The sequence below is a fragment of the Papaver somniferum genome, unplaced genomic scaffold (assembly GCF_003573695.1).
Source record: "Papaver somniferum cultivar HN1 unplaced genomic scaffold, ASM357369v1 unplaced-scaffold_19, whole genome shotgun sequence".
Taxonomy (NCBI): domain Eukaryota; kingdom Viridiplantae; phylum Streptophyta; class Magnoliopsida; order Ranunculales; family Papaveraceae; genus Papaver; species Papaver somniferum.
In genome coordinates, this window is record NW_020628818.1 from 19,629,142 (window position 1) to 19,651,319 (window position 22,178).

The window sequence follows — 22,178 nt, forward strand, 5'->3', positions numbered from 1 at the left end:
TTTAAAGACTGAAGATGTCGTCAACATAAACTTCATCAACAAAGTTAAATGAAAACTAATTATCCTATTTACTCACATTATCTACCATTCTGTTTACCAAAACATGTCATATGTCTTTAGTATTTATGATGAACATTGCAAAAAAGAAGGAGTAGTCAAGTTAATTCTTAGAGTACACAAACTATTTCACTAGTTCGGGAACTTAAACCTGTAAATACAAAGATTTGATTTTTAATATCCCAATTAACCCGTGTACACGTACTGATTTGCTCAGTTCACGAACTGGTTTATTTTAGTATTTTATACAATTTATCTTAGCATAAACAAACTGATTTAACCTCAAGTATGAGACGGATCAGATAGCGCAACAACCTTTAGTTAATTGGATATGACCTGATAGTTTTTGAAATTTTCTTTTCCCCCATGAATCTCTAGTTTTGGATTTTTGAGTTTTGTAAACATCGCAATCTGTTAATTTTGTTCTTATTCAAATCGTATATGTTTTCAATCAATTTTAGTTTGCTGAATCTTACAAAACACTTGTAAAAGGTTTTGTAGATTAGCATTCAAATTTTCTTGTTACTGCCTTTATCTTTTCAAACTTTAGTTCTATCCAATTTGATAATGTTCTAATTTTTTTTGCAGATTTTCATGGTTGATTCTTGTGTAGTCCCCAGTGTTGGTAATCAGTAGTGATTATAACTGGAACAAATCTTTTGTTGTTTGCCATAGTAGTGTATGCTCATAATAACATTGATGTTATTGTTATCTTCTTCATACTCGTAGTATCGAATACCGTTTGAAACATCCCTAATCCATCCATCCAATTCCATTATCAACAAAGATTCCCCCTTTCTCCTAAAATTAAGTTTCTGGTTTCATCATGTATTATTACAGATTATTTCATCTTGGTTCGGTGGTTTCATTACTCCGTGTTTATAGCCATAACAGTGAGAAACTTTCCCACTTTTTGTCATTCAAAAATTCTGGTGAAACTGTCAATCCAAAATCACGGAATAATATCCAATATTTTTGAAAAATAAAAAATCCTCATATTTCCCAAGATTTTTATAACCCAATTAGATATTCGTCTAAAAGCATAAACCCTAAAGCTCAAAGACAAAAAGAAAACATATCTTATCTCTATCATAACCATTGTTGGAAGATGGCTACCCAAAACAACCAAGTAGAAAATATCAATTCAAGGATGCAATCTGCAAATATTGGGGCTAAGTCAACAAGGCCAATAAGTAGAATCATTGTTGCTGCTCGAAATATTTCTGATGCTTTTGAGGAATATACTTTTAGCTTGCTAGGTAGAATCATGTTCAAAAAACCTCTGGATCATGAAGATGTGAAAAAATAAATCAATGCTCATTGGAGAAGCTACAAGAGGTATGAAATCTGAAAAGACGAGGTACACAGATACTCCACAATCTTTACATTATCCACCTATAAATCCTCTTACCGAAAGTGATTGTCTATGGACAAAGTCGAGACAATACGACAAATCGGTATTCACACTTTGTGTGACCGCCTATGGATACGAGATCGAGATAATACAACAATCAAAGTATGATTACTTGATAATAGGTTCAGACTTAACCAAACTCTATAGGATCACTATCAAGTAATACGGAGTTAACGTTTGTGTATTTTACTTTTAATTATAATAAAAAATTATAATTGCGGAAATAGAAAAGTAAAAGACACAACAAGATTTTGTTAACGAGGAAACCGCAAATGCAGAAAAACCCCGGGACCAAGTCCAGAATTGAATACTCTCACAATTAAGCCGCTATACAAAATCTAAACCAAACTTCGTATAGTTGAGACCAAGCAACTAAACCTAGTTCACTTAGTTTCTTCAGTATCCCTGCGCTTCCGACATTCAATAAGTGCGCGCACTTGAATAATTCCTTTGGATCGTATTCCAAACAGTAAAGGAACAACAAATCTGTTAGATAACAACTCTATTGATTCTTTTCAGATAAAGATATATCAAATCATATGCAAAGGCTATTCCGCTTAAACTAATAAACTCCTTTGCCTGATTAGATCAATATATCCAAAAACTACCGAAGTAGCAGAGTTTAGATTTGCAATCAATTAATATATAATCCAACAAGAAACTATAAAGCGATGCCAATCTCACACAACTAATCAATCGAATAAATCCGATTCGATTGGATCTCATCCGATCAAGGTTTGTGTTACACAAAGATATGAGAAACCAATCAGAAATCTTCTCGTCTTCAAATCTTCTATAATCTTCAATTAAACCTGTACAACACCACTTGAATCTCTTGTGATCAATCAAGCACAGAACAGAGTCTGTTAACAATGGATTATCACAAGATGTATTTAGATCTACAAACAGTTCTAAAGATCTCGTCAACACTTCGATCTAGTTTGAGTGAATTGAAGAAAAATCAGATTGATTCAAAAGAATCAGTTCATGAATATTTTAGCCACGATTTGCAAAGATTGCATTCCTTAGATTATAAATGTATTTTTTCATGAGTATGAAATCATACTTAACACATTTTAGAACTTAACCACATAAGTTTGCAAACGAGTACGCAAACTTAAGTTCCGGACTTTGATTTTTTCCGACAGTTCGCAAACTGGTACGCATACTGTCGTTCTAGACCGAGTTCAGGTGAAACAATTTGGAAATGGGTATGCAAACTTAGTTCCCGGACTTTGACAGTTAAAACTGTTTGCATACGGGTATGCATACTTGGTTCCCGGACCTGAGTCATTCTTACAACAGTTTGCATACTGGTATGCATACTGTGCTATATCAAGAAAATGGTAAATTGTTCTAAACTCCCATTTCAATCATTGAAACATCCTTAGAAGGCAGCAATAGTTGTCTCACAAAAACTATTAGCTTATAAGTAATTTTCAAGTGATTAAATGATCAATACGAAACATTCCGAGTCTACATCAAGTGATTGTCTCACATAAATCCTGTAAGATGTTACAAGGCGATTCTCACATGATCATCTTTTGACTCATAATTTAGTTTCTAACAAATAAACTGTTTCCAACTAAACTTGTCAAGAATAATGATGAACGTATTTAAAGAAAAAAATATTTCCAACAAATATTTCGAGAAACATATACGCGAGTTAAACTCAGCTCGAAATATCAAATGTGTATAATATAAGAGTCTATATAGCTATACGACTTAGTCTCAGTAAGAGATATAATATAATAGACTTCTGAGTGATAGATGAGTTTAAGTCTCCACATACCTTTTGTTGATGAAGTTCCTCCAAGCTCCCCTTAGTAGATATTCGTCTTCAATCGACGAATGTCGTGAAGTCGAAAACTCAACTACACATTTTATCCTAATCCGAAACATACTTATAAGTAGACTAAAAATCAAGAATTATAGTTTTGACACCTAAACTTGGCAAACAAGCTTGAGATAGCAATGCTTGCGAGTTCAACCGAGCAGTGCTCTAACACTTCTTCCTGTTATTCCCTGTCTCACCTTCATTGATTTCTGAATATTGGCTCCGCTAAGGATTAATCGAACCCTAGATTCTTAAATTTCCCCGTGTTTATAATCTGACCTAGAACATTTGTTTTTGAAGATATTTATAAGCGGGTAATATGTTTGACAATTTTTTCCCCCACAACATCACGATTATGAAGTGGTTTCAAGTAAGAAAGCTTTCCATGTTATGTCTAATGGTCGATATTTTGGTTTATGCATTTGTCACTTTAGTTAGGGGTTTGTATTATGTATAACACTATGATTTCAAAATACCATTTGGACTTCCAATTAGGTTTCAGAAGGAATCGAAACATATATAGGAATTTCCCACACTTGATAGGCTTAGCTTAATCCACCACCATGATTGCAACAGATAAAATCAATTTATTTTCCTGTTTTCTTACACTATGATTTAACTATTTTATGTTGTTGGTTGGACTGCGTTGTGAAGGTTTGTAGTGCCATTCCAGAAGGCAGACATATAGATGCAGTAGGACTATTGATATGGGTAAAAATAACAGTTCCTACACCTTTTATAGACATAAAATTACTCCAAAATCAAGTAAAAAATATTGAATATTGACCTTAGGTGTTATAGGTCATGTTGTTCTTATGTTATATAGAGGTTTTCGCCACCATTTTACTATTATAATATTTCTAAAGAGGCCGAACCGAAAGTGTGCCAAGGTGACGATCATTTTTGTCAGTAATAATACAGAACAAATATAGGTATTATGCTTGATATGTCTATGCAAATATCCATTACGAGCCCTCTCATTTGTTAGCTTTTTACAAACTCTCGGTCTCATAGAGATCATTTTATTCAATTTAACCATTTTTGCCTTTCTCTTAATTTCTAAGATGTGTTATTGGTTGTGCCTCACCAAAATCGCACGATGGTTATTTGATTATGTTGAAAAGTCAATTACGGATGATAGTTCAAAACATACTGACCATTTATAAGGAATTGAAAAAAATAAAGGACTGTTATTGAGTCTATTTTTTGTTTTCATTTTGACACTGTTATATTGAGTAAGTTATTATGTGGATCAATGCCAATGCTAAATTTCTGAAAAACGTGAAACTTTATGTAGATTTCCTTTGTGGTTATCAATCATGATTATTAGAGTCCTACCAGTCTAACCAAATTATGACTGTTATGGTTTTGGTCTCCCCAACCAAAGACTAGAAGAAACTGAAAGATGCAACTAAGGGAAATTATGTATTTAAAGAAAAGCGCATGCCGATGAATTTTTGGTTGCTTATGATATCGGAAAACACTCCATCCGTTTTTGGAAAAGAGATACTTTCATTTTTCCAATTATGTATTCCAAGAGCACTGACTTAAAATTGAGACTCAATCAAGAAGTATATCAAAGAGCTTTATCTCTTTCTCAATATAATCAGTAAAATCGAACAGATAGGAATCCGTGAGCCTGATGGATATGAGAAATAACTTGGGCGGTACCAAAGACCAATGTCCAAGTGTCAATCAAGTTTTATCCAACAAACAATGTCGGATTTATCAATTGTGATTGAAATACGCACAACTTGTGATATTTCAGTTATATAAACAAATATAATGCATAAAAGAACTAACACAGACACCAGAAATTTTGTTAACGAGGAAACTGCAAATGCAGAAAAATTTCGGAACCTAGTCCAGATTTGAACAACACACGGTATTAAGTCGTTTCATACTCTAGCCTACGACAAGTTAACTTTGGACTGAAATATAGTTGACCCGGCCCTAACCAAGTCTCACACAGATTAAGGTCCAGTCGCGCTCCATACGCCTCTTGAATCCCAGCAGGACTCTGTGCACTTGATTCCCTTAGTTGATCTCACCCACAACTAAGAGTTTTTATGACCCAGAATCAAATACTTACAAGCACTAATAATTTCCCATGGATTTTTTTTTTCTCTCAGTCGGATTCACGGAGAGATACATGGTCGTGAAATTTCAAAGTTACGGGATTTACAACTCAGCAGCATCTTCTCCTCGGGAATTCACACCTCCGTGAAAAATAAAAGTTCCTGAGTTTTGTAAACAACATCAAAAGCTTAACTCCATCTACTTCCTCGTTCATTCACAGTACACATATCCAGCTCCATTCCATCACCAGCCCAAATTCTCCTTTGCTGCCATCTATCACCAGCTGCAGCGATCAATCAATGATATCAACACCACAAACTCTAGAGTACACCATTCTTCACTTCCAAGCTCGATCAATTACAGCAACAACCTCAAGCTCCAACTTCTTCTGCATCAGTTCCATCCCGTTGATCATCAGAAGCCTCTCTCGTCATCAGCCAATCGTCCAAACACTCCATCTTTGTTTCATATTCTTCTCAGATTCAACCCAACAGACCTCTTATCGATCAATGGCAGCGCTACCAATCTTCACTACAACCACCGAGCATACCCTGTTCTAGCCATTTGTGCCATCACCATCAGTCTTCATCTCGCTGTATCATTCGCAGCAGCTCAGCCCTTGTCGTCTCTGCCATCTCGAATCCACAGTTAACGAGCATCACCCAAACACGAGTCTCAATTGCAACCAATCATCTCAGCAACTGCCATTAACCTTCAAACCAATCCCGAGCACCACAAACCTAATAAACTCCACTCGAGTTTCCCATTTTGAACTCAAGCTCATTTCCATCGATCACAGCCATCTTGCCTTCCATCTCCATTACTTTCAGCAAAAGCATCATAGTCTCATCACCGATCACCACCATACCCTGGTTTACTATAAGCTCGAGCTCCTCCATCACTGCCCAGCTCTGTCACTATGTCAGTCAACACCATCACTGCCATGAACTCAACTCCATTAAATCAAACATGTTCTGTTTAAGCTCTAGCTCTATCTTCTTCACTTCCAGAAACGTCCATCAGTCACTGGCAGTGATGGTGTTGGAGATTTTCCAAGAGATTTTCGATCATTATTTGGATAAAGCATTTCCAGGAATTATGGAAACCGAATTTGGAATATATTGCATATCTTGAGAATATTTTCGGTTTTGGAAATTCCTTGGTGTCCAATCTTCCTTGGTCTACAAATATGAAAGTTTGCATTTCAAGCAAACTAATCCTTCGTACAGCAAGAACTATCTCAGTTATGCTGTGGTGAAGCCGCCTATTCGGAGAGGAGAGTAACCTAATTAGGAGAAATATCTTACGACCGCTCAGTTTAAAGTCTTCTTTGGATTGAGAAGCTCTATTAGTATCGTTGGTGGGAAACTAGATAATTGCGGTTTATCTTTTGTTTTCGATTGATTTGATTGACTAACGGTGGTTGAAGTTTGATTGCACCTAGTTCGTTTATGCTTGAGAGTCTTCTCTTCTGATATAAGATTCATTCAAACTAGATCGAAGTTTCGACAGGGATATTTAGAATGTTTGTAGATCTAAAGACGTCTTGTGATAATCTATTGTTAACAGACTCCGTTCTGTGCATGATTGATCACAAGAGATTCAAGTTGATTGTGTGCAGGTGTTTATTGAAGATCTAAGAAGATTCCGAAGATTTATGATTTGGGGTGCATAATCTTTGATGTGCACAATACTTGTTTCGATAAAAAGGATCCAACTATAATCTGTTTATCCTTGTGGTAGATTAGATTGTTGTGTAGATTGGTATAAATGTAATTCTTTGTGATTAAAAGTATTGATTGCAAAATCTTAACAATTACTTCGGTAGATGATAATAAGATAAACCTGACGAAGGAGTTTATTGAGATAAACAGAAGAGCCTTTGTCGACCTCACATTACTTGGTTGAAAAGAGTTGCTACCAAACATATTTGTAGTTCCTTTACTATTTGGAATACGAACCAAAAGAATTGTTCCAAGTACGTGACTTATTCATAAGTTGGAGGCGCGGGAATACAGACGGAACTAGGTGAACTACAGGTTTAGTTGCTTGGTATCTCAACTATACGAAGTTGGTTTGATTTTGTATAGCGGCTTAATCCTGAGAGTATTCAATTCTGGACAATGTCCCGGGGTTTTTCTGCATTCGCGGTTTCCTCGTTAACAAAAACGTTTAATCAGAAGTAAAATACACAAACGTTAATTCCTATTTACTTGATAATTAATCCTATTGTGTTTGGTTAAGTCCGAACCTTTTTATCAAGTAAACATACTTCGTCGTTGTATTGTCTCAATCTCGTATCCATAGACAATCACACGAAGTGTGAACCGATTTGTTGTATTGTCTCGACTCAGTCCATACACAATCACTTTCGAGAAAGGACTTATCGGTGGAAAAGTTTTATATTGAGGTATATTTGGGTATCCTCGTCTTTTCAATTCTCCGGCCACTGAAGGATTCTGCATAAAAACCAATTATAAAGAAAATCCATGATAACGAGTTTTTATTTTTTTGTTAAATCATGCATCAATAAGAAAAATAATTTACATATCATTTATAAATAACAAAATCCTATAGCATACCTAGAAACAAAGAAACAAATCAAAGCACAAAACTGTTTGTAAATGACCTTAGTGATATGAAGACATCTGGTGCAAAGAATCACAACCAACATTTACATTCCTACGAATCAAACCCTTCAATCAATAAACATGTACAAAGAATCATAGTTACATAATAACAGGTTTTACATGTTTTCTCCTCGACCACATACACACCACAAATATGGTATATGAAATCACTAAATCGCCCTTTCCAAAAAATTTAGTAGATATGAGATGGAAAATCAAAGAATGGATTTAAAATCCACTCAGTTGATCTGCGTCACCTGACAATTTGAAGGGTTTCACTAATTTATCTGAAGTGAAAACCAAAGACGTAGCGAAGATCGATGAATATTTGAGGGAAGTTATTAGTTTTGAGAAAGTCAGTATTTATAGGAGACAAAAAATATATAATCGCATATAATTTTGGGCCAAATATCGTATTTATTTTAATACCTTCTATGCAGACCTTTTTTCTTCTAATTTTTCACATTTTTATTTTAAAATGATATGGAAAGCGGAAGGATAGGTAATTGTATATACATGTACAAACCATCCTAATTAATCCTTAAAAAAATACCATAAAATACTAATACGAAATGTGTGAGATTCAACTTAACCATATTTTAAGGATATATTAGAGGCCAAATATATTGTCACTAGTTACAATAATTAAATTAGATAAAAAAATTTTGAATTTTTTTTATTGAACATTAACACTATAATATAGGTAATTTAGTTAGGTTTAGGGTTCATCATGATAAAAGATAAATGTTACAATGCATGTCGTTATGGCACGGGTTATTTCTAGTTTATGACAAAAAGCGGGAGAATTATTTAGTAGTAATCCTATTAATACATAGACGAACGTGAAATTTAAATCTAGCAAAAGGAGATAAGTTGCAGATACTAAGGAGGAGAACATATTACCATATTATTGCTTCAAAGTCTTGAAACAATGAATTTTAAAAAAGGGAACAATAATATGCACCGGTATAACAATCATGGAGTAGATTGATTATTCATTCTAAATGGTCTAGCTTGAGTATTCTCATAAGTTGTTATAAGCTAAGGATCTTCAACTACAAGGTAGTGAACGAACACATGCAAAAGCATAAAATAACTTGAAGAACGAAGAATTCAAGATTGTTGAAGGATTCAATAAATCAAGATACATTATGGGATGGAGATGAAAATATTTTAATTTCTTATCCATAATTAATTAATAGTTTTGTCATTAAATTGATAAAAGAGGAGATTGTTAGAGCACCGCTCTGTCAAACTCACAAGTTTTGGTATGTCAATCTTGTTATCAATTTTAGTTTATCAAACTATGTCTTGAATTACATATGATCTACTAAAAATTCGTCTCTGACTAGGAATAGAGCATGGTAGTTGGTATCAGAATTTACCAATTTACCTTGAAGATTTGAAAACTGAAGGCAACATCAACAGAAACTTCATAAACAAATAAGTGAAGACTGAGTACCACACTTACTCATATTATCTACCGACACATGTTGTATGACTTTATATGGGTATTTCAAAGACGCTTGCAAGCTATAAGGAGTAGTCAAGTTAGTTCTTAAAGTTCACAAACTGTTACACGAACTGATATTGCTCCGTTCGCAAACTGGTTGATTTTGAGATAGTACTGGATACTATTTATTTCAGCATACACAAACTGATTTATTCAGTTCGCGAACTAGTTAAAATTATATATTTTTTGTACATTTTTTATATTTCAAGTACACAAACTACTTTTTACAGTTAACAAACTTGTCAATATAAAAAATCCAAAGTTACAAGACAAATTTATAATTTACAAACAGATTTGGGCTTGTGACAAAATAAGCTTGTTTGTTTCAGAATTACTTAATTGTGGCTCTTGAAAACAATATGGTGCACTCTGGTTACATACATCTTCTTTGTAATTCAAAGCAAACTTCTCGCATGCTTTCAGCTTTCATGCATAATCTATATAGAAAAAGGCTCACTTACTTGGCAGTTCTATACAAGGAAATAACTCATGATGAACTTATCTTTGTTTGTAAGCTACTGTATGCTAAAATAAATAGTATTAAGTACTATCTCAAAATCAACCAGTTCGCGAACTAGTTAATGTTATATATTTTTTGTACGCTTTTTAAATTTCAAGTACACAAACTACTTTTTACAGTTAGCAAACTTGTCAATATAAAAAATCCAAAGTTACGAGACAACTTTATAATTTACAAACAGATTTGGGATTGTGACAAAATAAGCTTATCTGTTTCAGAATTACTTAACTGTGGCTCTGGAAAACCATGTGGTGCACTCTGGTTACATATATCTTCTTTGTAATTCAAAGCAAACTTCTCGCATGATTTCAGCTTTCATGCACAATCTATATAGAAAAAGGTTCACTTACTTGGCAGTTCTATACAAGGCAATAGCTCATGATGAACTTATCTTTGTTTGTAAGCTACCAAGATTTTTCATCAATATAAACATAGGACTTCCTGCACATTAAAAACTTAATGTTGGCGCTTATGTGTCCTAGTTGTACACTAGAGTCGTCCTCTAAAAACCCTATGTTTCCTCTGGAAACTGTATCCTAGGTTAAGACTAAGAAAGCCTCCACTAAGGGATTCATGAATCCCGGGAAAACTATCTTTTACCTGATAGTTGTTGTCATCCGGATCTTTTTCTTATTAATCATATAAGTTCTCGAAACTTTAGATCAGGAACTTAATTGATACAAATCAAAAAGTTTTCTTTGTCTCAAATGTGTATCTAAAATCACTTTTGACTTTATTTGTTTAAATTTTTTTTGTGAGGTAGAATTGATTAGGCATTTCTATAATTTCTTGAAGAGAATAAGTCCAACATAATCATGAGTTTGTTTGATTTATATGTTCTTGAAGATCCCATGTAGCATATAGATTTCCATACCTTAACTGAATATTTTTCGGAAGGAAATCAAATAGGCTTTTTGTTAGAGGCAGGATAGTCATAAAAGCCGTCACTTAGATTGAAGAAACTCTTAGGACTCTAAATAACGCCAGCTAGAGGAATCGTGTTGGGTAGGGTCTTATGAGATCCAAGAAACGTAAAGAAGTGCAAATGAAGTTGAATTTTTAGTAGCATATGAAAAAGCGGGGGTCTAACAACCACACCCAATATTTCGTTAGGCAATCTGTATGGACTAACTCCAATACAATTACGAGAGAATCAACTAGACAGTAAGACTCAATGAAGAAAATATATCCAAGAGTTATATCTCTGTTTATCAATGTAATAAGCAAATCAAACAGATAGAATGCGTGAGCCTGATTATTATGAGAAACAACTTGAACGGTACCAAAGACCAATGTTCAAGTGTCAATCACCAAAGGTTGGATTTACCAATTGATTGAACTACGCAAAACCTGAGATATTTCAATTATATAAACAAATATAATGCAGAAAAGAAATAACATAGACACCAGAACTTTTGTTAACGAGGAAACCGCAAATGCAGAAAACCCCGGGACCTAGTCCATATTTGGACACCATACTATATTAAGACGTTGCAGACTCTAGCCCACTACAAGTTAACTTCAGACTGGAATGTAGTTGAGCCATAACCAATCTCACACTGATTAAGGTACATTCGCGTTCCTTACGCCTCTGAATCCCAGCAAAACTCTGCACACTTGGTTCTCTTAGCTGATCTCACCCACAACTAAGAGTTGTTACGATCTAAAGTCGAAGACTTTAAAAGTCTATTCTGATAGCTAAATATGTCTCCCACAAATTACCTACGAAGTTTGTTCCATCTTTTGATAAATCAAGGTGAACATGAACCAATTGATAATCCGGTCTTATTTTCCCGAAGAACAGCCTAGAAATATCAATCACCTCACAATAACTTAACTATATGGTAGTAGAACAATTTATTGTGGAATCACAAAGAATGAGACAAAGAGCTTTGTGATTACTTTTTATATCTTACCTATTGGAGATAAATCTCGAGCAAATCTTAGAGAATATAGTACTCAATACGATAAAACAAATAAGATCATAACACGTAACTGCATAGAAAATAATGGGGTCTGGCTTCATAATCCCAATGAATTTTGTAAGTCGTTAACCTATAATGGTTTTAGGAAAAACCTAGGTTAAAGGAGAATCGACTCTAGTCGCAACCGGTATCACACATGAGGTGTGGGGATTAGGTTTTCCAGTTGTTAGAGTTCTCCCTCATATAGTCTTGAATCGGGTTTTGATAACTTTGAGGCAAAGCAATCAATATTCACCGTTATATGAAAAACCTGATTTAAGATTCAAAATGAGTTTGCACTGTTAGATGGTTTTATCTTGTTACACATAAATGAATTATATCTTCATTTAGATATGGGTAACCGTACCTAAACGTGTATATTGAGTTGGATCAATAACAGTTAACAGAAGTTAGCCATATGAACACTTTTGTATTAACCATTTTCGTCTTAACACTTATAGATAAATTGATAATCAAATGAATCTCATTGTGTTACTCATAGAGTTGTTCAATTGTTTATATTCTCATAGAAGTATACGACACACAATTGAAGCAAAATCGGATTGATTCAAAAGAATCAGTTCATGAACAATTTAGCCACGGTTTGCAAAGAATGCATTCTTTAATTTTACAAATGTGTTTGGTCATGAGTATGAAATCATACTTAACCGATTTTAGAACTTAATCTCATAAGTTTGCAAACAGGTACGCAAGCTTAAGTTCCGAAATTGATCATTTCTGACAGTTCACCAACGGGTACGCATATTTTCGCTCCAGACTGAATTCAGGTGAAATAGTTTGCAAACGAGTACTCAAACTTAGTTCTCGGACTTTGACAGTTAAAATTGTTCGCATACGGGTATGGATACTTGGTTCTCGTACCTGAATCATTCTTATAACAGTTTACATACTGGTATGCATACTGTGTTATATCCAGACAATGATTAATTGTTCTAAACTCTCATTTCAATCATTGAAAGATTCTTAGAAGACGATAATAGCTGTCTCACACAAACTATTAGCTTATAAGCAATTTTCAAGTGATCAAATGATCAATACAAAACATTCCGAGTATACATCAAATGACTGTCTCACACAAATCATGTACGATATTACAAGGCGATTTTCACATGATCACATTTTGACTTTCGTCAAGAATAATGATGAACCTAGTTAAAGAAAAAAGATTTCCAACACATATTTTGAGAAAGATATAAGCGAGTTAAACTCACCTCGAAATATCAAATGTGTATAATGTAAGAGTCTATATAGTTGTACGACTTAGTCTCAACAGGATATGAAATATAATAAAATTCTGAGTGATAGATGAGTTCAAGTCTCCACATACCTTTTTTTTATGAAGTTTCTCCAAGCTCCCCTTAGTATATCTTCATCTTCAATCGATGAACACCGTGAAGTCTAAAGATCGATTACACATTTTATCCCGAGACATATCTCTAAGTAGACTAGAAATCAAGACTTACAGTTTTGACAACTAAACTTGACAAACAAGCTTGAGATAGCAACGCTTGCGATTTCGACCGAGCAGCGTCGATTCGATCTCAACTACATTCCAGTTCGAAGTCTAATTGTAGGCTAGTGTGTGTAGCAGCTTAAATCAGTGTGGTGCTCAAGTTCTGGACTGGGTCCTGGGGGTTTCTGCTTTGCAGTTTTCCTCATTAACAAAATGTATGGGTTCTTGTGGTTATTTATTTTCCTCATTTTATTGTTTATCTTTATAATAGATATATCACAAATATTACCTTAGAATAACCTAGACAGTTTTTAAGCTTAAAAGACTGTATAAAACCTACAAGGTTTATTCTTGAGAATTTGTATCTTAAAAGAAAGATTGCAGGACTAGTCCTTGTTGGAATTCGATACTTATTATCGTCCAAGTAAAAAACTTGTCATCATATCAGGTATCAGAAATTTTTGTTGGTCTGTACTACAGATTGTGACAAGTTTGTCCATATTAGTTTCCAAATTAAAATTTGATGGTGTACTTGGTACCCCCTCTTTTTCAAATGTCACTATGTATACTTCTACTAGTGTTGTAAGCATTACTATTTCTATTGAGATTTGTTTTTGGTCTTTTAATAAATATCAAAATAATGTAAAAAAAAATATGAGACAACTATCTGGAAAATGACGATAAGACTGAAAAAAATAAAGTAACAATTTTGTGTAGAAATAGAACAGACGAGAGAACAAGTAAAAACAAATTAATGATATCTACATCTTGTTTGTTTGCAGCTGACTCGACGTCTGGGTCTGAGTCAACCCCTGACTCGCGCCGAATCAGCAGTTAAACTGTTTGGTTTGTAAATTTGGTAACCCCTGACTCGGTATCTGAGTCAGAGCTAACCCCTGACTCGGGCCCTATTGAGTCAGGCATGGGAATACCCCTGAGTCGTTGGCTCAAACACCCGACTCGCTAAAGTTGACAAAAATTCCCATCAACTCTTTATATCAAAATTTTCATTTCTTCATTTTTTTCCGTCGAGAGCAGAGATGGGAGATGAGCAACCAAACCCTAGACTCTTCTCAACTGATATCTCCTTCATCTCTCTCAATAAATTCACTAATTTCTATCTTCATCACCACTCTCAACTCATCTCTCAATCTCTTTCTAATCATCTAAGCTTCTTTTATAAAATTCATCGTCTTCAAGTATGATTTTCAAATCTACCAATTCTTCATCCATGCCTTTTCTTTCATTATAATATGGGTTTTATGTGATTTGGAACATGAGTTTTTATTTATATTCTAATTTGAGTTCTTAATTGGCTTCAAGGGGGAAAGAAATAAGGAAGAAGGAAGAAGATTAAAGTTTTGTGAAGGTATAATAATTTCATTCCATGTTGTTTTCTTTTAGAGCCAGGGGTTTCCTATGCTCATACTCCACTTGATTATTTTGTTCTTCTAGGATGGTTTGATTTGCTGGTTCAGTATTTGATGAATGTTTTTTTTAACTTTTAGATGGTGTTTGTGAAAATGCCAAGGAAACAAGTATATTTGATCATTAAGCATGATAGAATATGTCATCTCCTATGGATTTTTGTGTCATGTTATGTGAATGTTTCTAATTTATCTAGTCAGTATACCTAAGATGTTATGATATAATTGCAGACATAGACATAAGAGTATGACTTTTGTGTGCTCTCGTATTGTCTCCTTGGCATGACATGCAAGAGCATCAGTTACTAAGTTAAGCATGTAATCCCTTTGAGGTTAGGCATGTTTTACAAAAATAAGCATTGGGAATTTCAATACAAAAATATTGATTCCTGGATTCTTCATTGACGATGTCCTATCATTAATTTTTTTCCCTTAATTGTGAATTAACCTTTTCATTTTGAGCTCTATAAATACTAAATCTCATAGGAAATCGTTTATTATACCCATTGCTCTCTCTGTCCCCCTCTCTCGCATATGATGTTTGACATGAAGTCGTTTTACAATAGCAGTAGTTTGTTGAGGTGCCTAATTCTGTCTCTTCTAGCATCTTTATACCCACAAGTAGGACAATACCAAGTGCATAACTCATCTTTGCTGCCATTATCGTGGTTTCACCGAGGACATGGTTTCGTTAAAACAAGAGGTACATGTTTCATGGTGAATGGGAAGCCACTATACTTGAATGGTTTTAATGCATATTGGTTGATGTCCATGGCATCTGAGCCATCTAATATTATGCACATTGTCCTGGCTTGTTTAACTGTTTATTCTGATGTTAAGACATCCAGGAAGAGTGATTGGCCGTAATGATTGAAGTCTTTTCTATGGATTTTTTTTCTAGTTTAAAGTTTCTCTATTTCAAGTTGATCTGCTGTGTTTATTTTTCTATTTCCTATTGTACAATGTGATTTGCTTTAGCTTAAAACCCCAAAGCAAATTAGACAGGGGCCCAATATAAATTGATTGATTCCATTTGCACTTGCAGGTTTCAATTGAAGAAGATCATTATCAGATCTTGGTAACAACTTCCAACTTTGATTTTGTTTCAGTTCTTATTTGTATTTTTATTGTTTTGCTCTTGGTAGGAATTATATTTATGTATCATTCAACTTCCAACTTTGAATGTGCTATACTGGACACAAAATATGGCAATTATACTCTGATTAGTCATACATACATTTGTATAGTGGCTGGAGTCCAATAAATTAAGGATAGGTGACAATTATACCCTGATTAGTCATACATACGTTGACCAGGAATGAGGACACATAGGCCGTAACGATTTGGTTCCCATCATTGCCGTAACGATCATGTTTATCCTGCTAGAGCTTTTGTATCGGGCTGTTTCTTGTTAAATCCTCCACCCCAAATTTAACATAGTTCACCTCCTGGTGTGTCACATTATGATTGTCATCTCTTAATCATACTATGACCCTACTTCTAAATTGAACATAGTTCACCACATTTGATATACACTATCAATACAGCTAGCTATATGAATGATAATGATTATAACATTATGCCAAGCTTTTGTTTGGACTGAAGGGTCTGCTTAGGATTCTATTTCCCAGCAAATATCTAACATTGGGATGGAGGAACAAACCCCAACAACTCTTTGGATACTTTGTGGTGAGCATGTCTGCGAGTAAGGATGTCTTGGCTCGCGCTGGTTCATCTTCCATGATCCGACTGATGGTCCTCAAGTTTGTTTTGGGCATGTATGCCAGTAAGGATGTCCTGGCCCTGGCCTCTCTCAAAGTTGACCTGTCAAGCATTGAGCATGGCTCTACTGTGACTGTAAAGTGGTGTGGGAAAGCAGTTTTTATCAGGCGCCGCACTGAGGATAATATAAAACTTTCCAACAGTGTTGACCAAGGCACCCTGTGATCCAGAGGATGATGCAGTTAGAGTCGAGTACCCAGAATGGCTTATTGTTGTTGGTGTCTGTACCCATCTTGGTTGCATCTTTTTTCCTAATGCCTGGGGTTTTGTTGTCATTCTGTCCATGCCATGGTTCTCACTACAACATTTCATGCAGGATTCGAAAGGGCCAACCACCAAAGAACCCGGAGTACCTACTACTAGTTTTTGGTGGATAACAAGTTTCTTTATGCTTTTAGGATTTTAAACTTGAAATTTATTGTAGAATTTATTGTTTGGTGATGTTTGATTACATGAAAAAGAAAGATGGTTAAAGAGTCTATTGAATAAGTTGGTAGTGGTAAATGTTAATGATATAAAATGTGCACAAGGGCATTTCATGTCCAAAAAAATTCAGTTAGCTGAGTCAGGTCTGACTCAAAAAACAAACATATTTTATGACTCAGATCTTAGTGAGTCAGATCCAGGTGAGTAAGGTGATTTCACTCAGATCCAAACGACTCAGATCCAGACGACTCAGATGAGTCAGCTTCAAACAAACAAACAAACAAGATGCTAGTTATATCAATCGTGGGTTTGCAAAGGAAGCGTGGATAAGAAGAAATAACAGCTAGAAGAGGAAATGATCATAGGGTTGCTTAATAAGTCAATGGCAGTCAATTTATTTGACGTGACAGGACCCACGTGATGACAAATATTTTTTAATATTTTTGATTTTATATGCGCTTGATCAAGGAGGAAAAACATATCATGTTGTGTAGTATTATATACCACATAATTGAATATATTCCTAGCTCTCCTTTAAGGAGTAAGATTTTTTCACTCAAATGCTTCAACAACAATATATATTTTTTTAATATTTGTTGGACTTTGTCTTGTTGGAACTTGGAATCAAGCGTAAGAACATATAATTAAGAGAATGTTATGTAATGTAATATTTGTCTTTTAATTTTTGTATTCTTCATATGTAAAGAGTTTTGTCACTAAAATTGAAAAATGAGGAGATTGTTGTAGCATTGATCGGTTGAAGCCACCAAGTATTGGTTTGCCAAGTTTGGTTGTCATATTTTAGTTCCAAAACTCAAAGCTATTTGATTTGATTACTAGAGTCAACTTCGTCAGGTTAGACTAGGAACATTAAAAAAATGTTGAGACTTGCATTTATTACTCATGAAGAACTTGAAGACGTATCAGCATCAATGAACACTCCATCCTTCAGTTCTAGGTTATTAATAATGACCTGATTTATTCCGTTTTTATCTTTCGTTCTTTCAAGTCGATTTATATTGAAACCATAACATAAGAAGTTCTTGTTTTCATGGTTTCAGTAAGTAGACTTGCAAAACTTGTTTCATCCAAATGATCTTTACTAGGACTTTTCCTTAAGAGAAGGATCTTTATTAGGACCGATCCCCAAGAGAAGGATATCTATTAGGACAGATCCTTGGTCTGACCGAAAATTACATTTCCGATATGTTAGGATTTCGATGTCATTTGGTTAGAAAGGAAAAATCACGTATATCGATATAGTGTATTTGAAACATGTGTTAAACTCATAATACTATATTTTCAAGTGTTTTCCTTCGACACTCAATGTAAATTGACTCTAAAACCAAAATATTCTATATATTTTAGATATCAAATTTACATGTTTATCATATCCCATATATTTGCATATCTCTAGTTACTATATTTGTAAAGTGTATGAAAATATGCTCGCTAATGTTAGTTGTCAACTTGGAGAGTTTTTGGTTTGCTAGTTGGATTACAGTTGGTATTGGTTAATTTCAGAAATAATATTCTCTTAATATATTCTGGGAATTTTCGGAATTAATCCTACCTTGTTTTCTAAACAAACCTTTGTCGTAACACCATAAATAATAAAGCTTGTATTTCTTAATAGATAATCCTAGAACACACTACTTAATTACATGCATGGGAAACCCACTCGTCGACAAAGGAGAGTATTCAAATTAGGTGAAATACTTTGTTGGCCTTCGTTTAAAGTCTTCTTTGGGATCAAGAAGCTTTTACTAGTACCATTAGTGGGAAACTAAATAGTATTGATTACTTTAAAATTTGCTTATTTTATTTTGATAGACTAACCGCATAGTTATGCTTGGTAGATCTTGCTCTTTTTGTTTTTCTATAGTCATTCTCTTATGATATAAGGCCACTCGAGCTTGATGAAGGATTGTTTATAAACATATCTAGTGATTCAAGATATGTGGATAATATTATTGATCATCTAACGTTAGCAGACTCTGTTATGTGTGTGATCGATCAATAGTTGGAATCAAGTTGTTTTATTGTGCATCGATTACTCCGAAGATTGAAGACTTGAAGATTTTCATTTTGGTTTCGGGTCTTTGTGATTGTCTTCTTACACACTTCATTCGATATGATTTAACCAATCAATCTATTATATAAACGTTATACTTGTTTTAAAGATCAACAATTTATCTAGTTGTTTTTCTTTTGAGGATTGCTCGGATAGTTTATGTACTAAGATAGGTTATTCCGATAATCTTTGTCTTTGTTGATCTTTGACCTGAAAGAAATATACATTGATCATACGAAAGATATATTTTACTTAACATACCTCTAATTAAATATTTGATCAAGGAGATTGACAAGTAAGTGGTTACTGAAACAGGTTAGTCATCTACTGTTTCGGGATACGATCCAAATGAGTTGAGAAGCGGAAGTCTTCACAGCGGATGAAGCAACTTGAGATTTTAGGGATTCACGTGTATAAACCATATTAGTTGTAGGTGCATGGATACTGAGGGTCTATTTGGGAGCTTGGAAATAGAATAACATATGATAATGTATCTTAATTTAAGTTATGTTAACTTTGAGATTGATAAGTTTTTGTGTTCTTTGTCTAAAATCCTATCCAGATTTGGATTAACTCAATTTGTGTTTGTTTAACACTCAATCCAGCAGTATATTAACATTGAGATTGATCAGTTTTAACTCAACTTGTGTAAGCATATCAGATATCAAGGTAAACTAGTAAGACCAAATGACAAAATAGTCTTAAGAAAATTTAAATTGTAAAGTGTTTGGCTCTATCCTAGGTTGGGAATGGGGAGAACATGTTTTCCGTAGGATACCATAAACCTAACTTTTTAGCCATTCGAAAACCAAGGATGGATTAGCTATCCTTATACCAACTTGGAATAAAATGTAAACAAACACTTTTCACCCATTTTTTTATTTTTATAATCCTACCTGGGTTGGGATACCCAAGTTCCCAAACATGACCTAAAGGAACCGAGTAACTAGGGGTAGTTTCCTTGGTCTCAGCTATTCGAAATTGCAGTAGTTAATTTGTATAACGTCTTAATTCTGAGAGTATGCAAAACTGGACTATGTCCTGAAGTTTTTATGCCAAACAGTTTTCCTTGTTAACAAAATCTTGTTGTGTGCCTTTACTTTACTTTAAATATTGTAATTATTGTCATAATTATAATTAAAGTAATAATACTTGTACGTTAACCAAATATTTGGTGAGACCCCATAGTTGGTTCGGTCCGGACTATTATATACGAAGTTTACATCTTGTTTAAGTAATTCTTTGTCCATTATTGTTTTGATAGAATTACACAAGGTATGTCTGCATAGGTTGATATCGAAAATATTATTGTGTAATCGGTACCCTCGAAATTTCACTTTGATCTCAAGTAATATAAAACTTCTTGATATAGTTTGATTTCAACGAATAGAAATCGTGTAGCATGCAAGAAGTTTTCTTTGAGTTACAAAAAAAAAAAAAAGTGTATACCGGATCGTTGTTATGAGACCGTGCACAAAATAAGCCCATAATATAATAACCCAATAAGCTTGCGAAGAATGTATCAATATTCAAAAACACCAAAAACATACTACAATAACACTATAATAATTAATAGTCATGAGACTGGTAATTTAACAAAGTATTAATTTATATATAAATTGAATAGTTATTAATATATCGAAACAAACCAAATTTAAGTTTAAATTTTAAAAATATGTAATATCTAGAGATTGTATTTCATAATTATGTATTGTATAATTTTTGTCCAAACACATGTATTTTCATGTTAAAACTCAAACAATTAGAAGAACATCATAAAAAAAATCACTTTAAAAGTTCTCAAAGGACTACATAACATTGGAAATAAAGTCCAATGTTTATACAAATGTGAACAAGAACAAACAACTTTGGATTCCAGTTTTAATAAGGCACCGTAATTTAGTTCTATCACACTGATTATGAACTTGTACATTAGTTGGGCCATATTGGAACGTGGAAATTTTATTCTCTTATAAATTTAGCACACTGGCCCAACTCGAGAGTGACAAAAATTGTTTTGTGACGAAGTTAATAATTTATCACCGATTAATTTAATAAAGTTCAATTGTAGTTCTGGAACCCTCCGATTAGTTTGTGTACAAAGACGTTTAAAAATGTCCAGGAACATATTAAAAAATGTCTAGTTTGCGAGCTCATAAATTAATGTACAAGAGTAATCATAAAAAAAATTTAGGAACATATCCAAAATCACGTAGTTCGCGAACCCTTAAGTTGGTCCGTGAACATATGAGTAAATTTGCAAAATGTATAATAATACGTTGAAGTTTCACAATTGTGAACCCATAAATTGGTTTTTGATCTCTTGTGCACTTTGGAGTTTCGGAACATCATGTTTTTGCACAGTTTGCGAACCCTAATATTAGTTCGTGAACAACTTGATATTTTTAGGTTTATATTAATTCACAGTCATAGTTTTTTTGAATAATGAGTTGCTCTCAACCTCATAAGTGATAAACCTTTTAATATCAATTGCTTGTAATATTGAAATTAATCAAGTACAAGTTTGCACTCGAAAAGTTTTCTTTGCAATTCATCAATTATAAAGCCGTCCAATGTTATCTTAGTAGATAAAATGGTATAAACAATGAGTAAATATGATAGTCAGTCTTCATATACCTTTGTTGAAGAAGTACTCAAAAATGTCTTCGTTGTTCTTCAATCTTCAAGGGTTATTCAATGAATTCTAACACTCAACTGCCATGCTCTAGTCCTAATCTAGGACTGGTCTTAGTAAATTATAAATCAAGATATAATTTTGTGAAGCTAACATTTAAAACAAGCTTGACATACCAAAATTTGTGCGTTTGACCGAGTAATGCTTTTAAAAATTTAATTTTTCTTCTCGAGACCGTATTTGATATTCCAACAAGAAACAGTAAGAGAAAAATATAGTTTCTTCAGTATTCTATGATTCATAACAACAATTTTTCTTATCTCTTTGTTGGTCTTGTATTCACCAT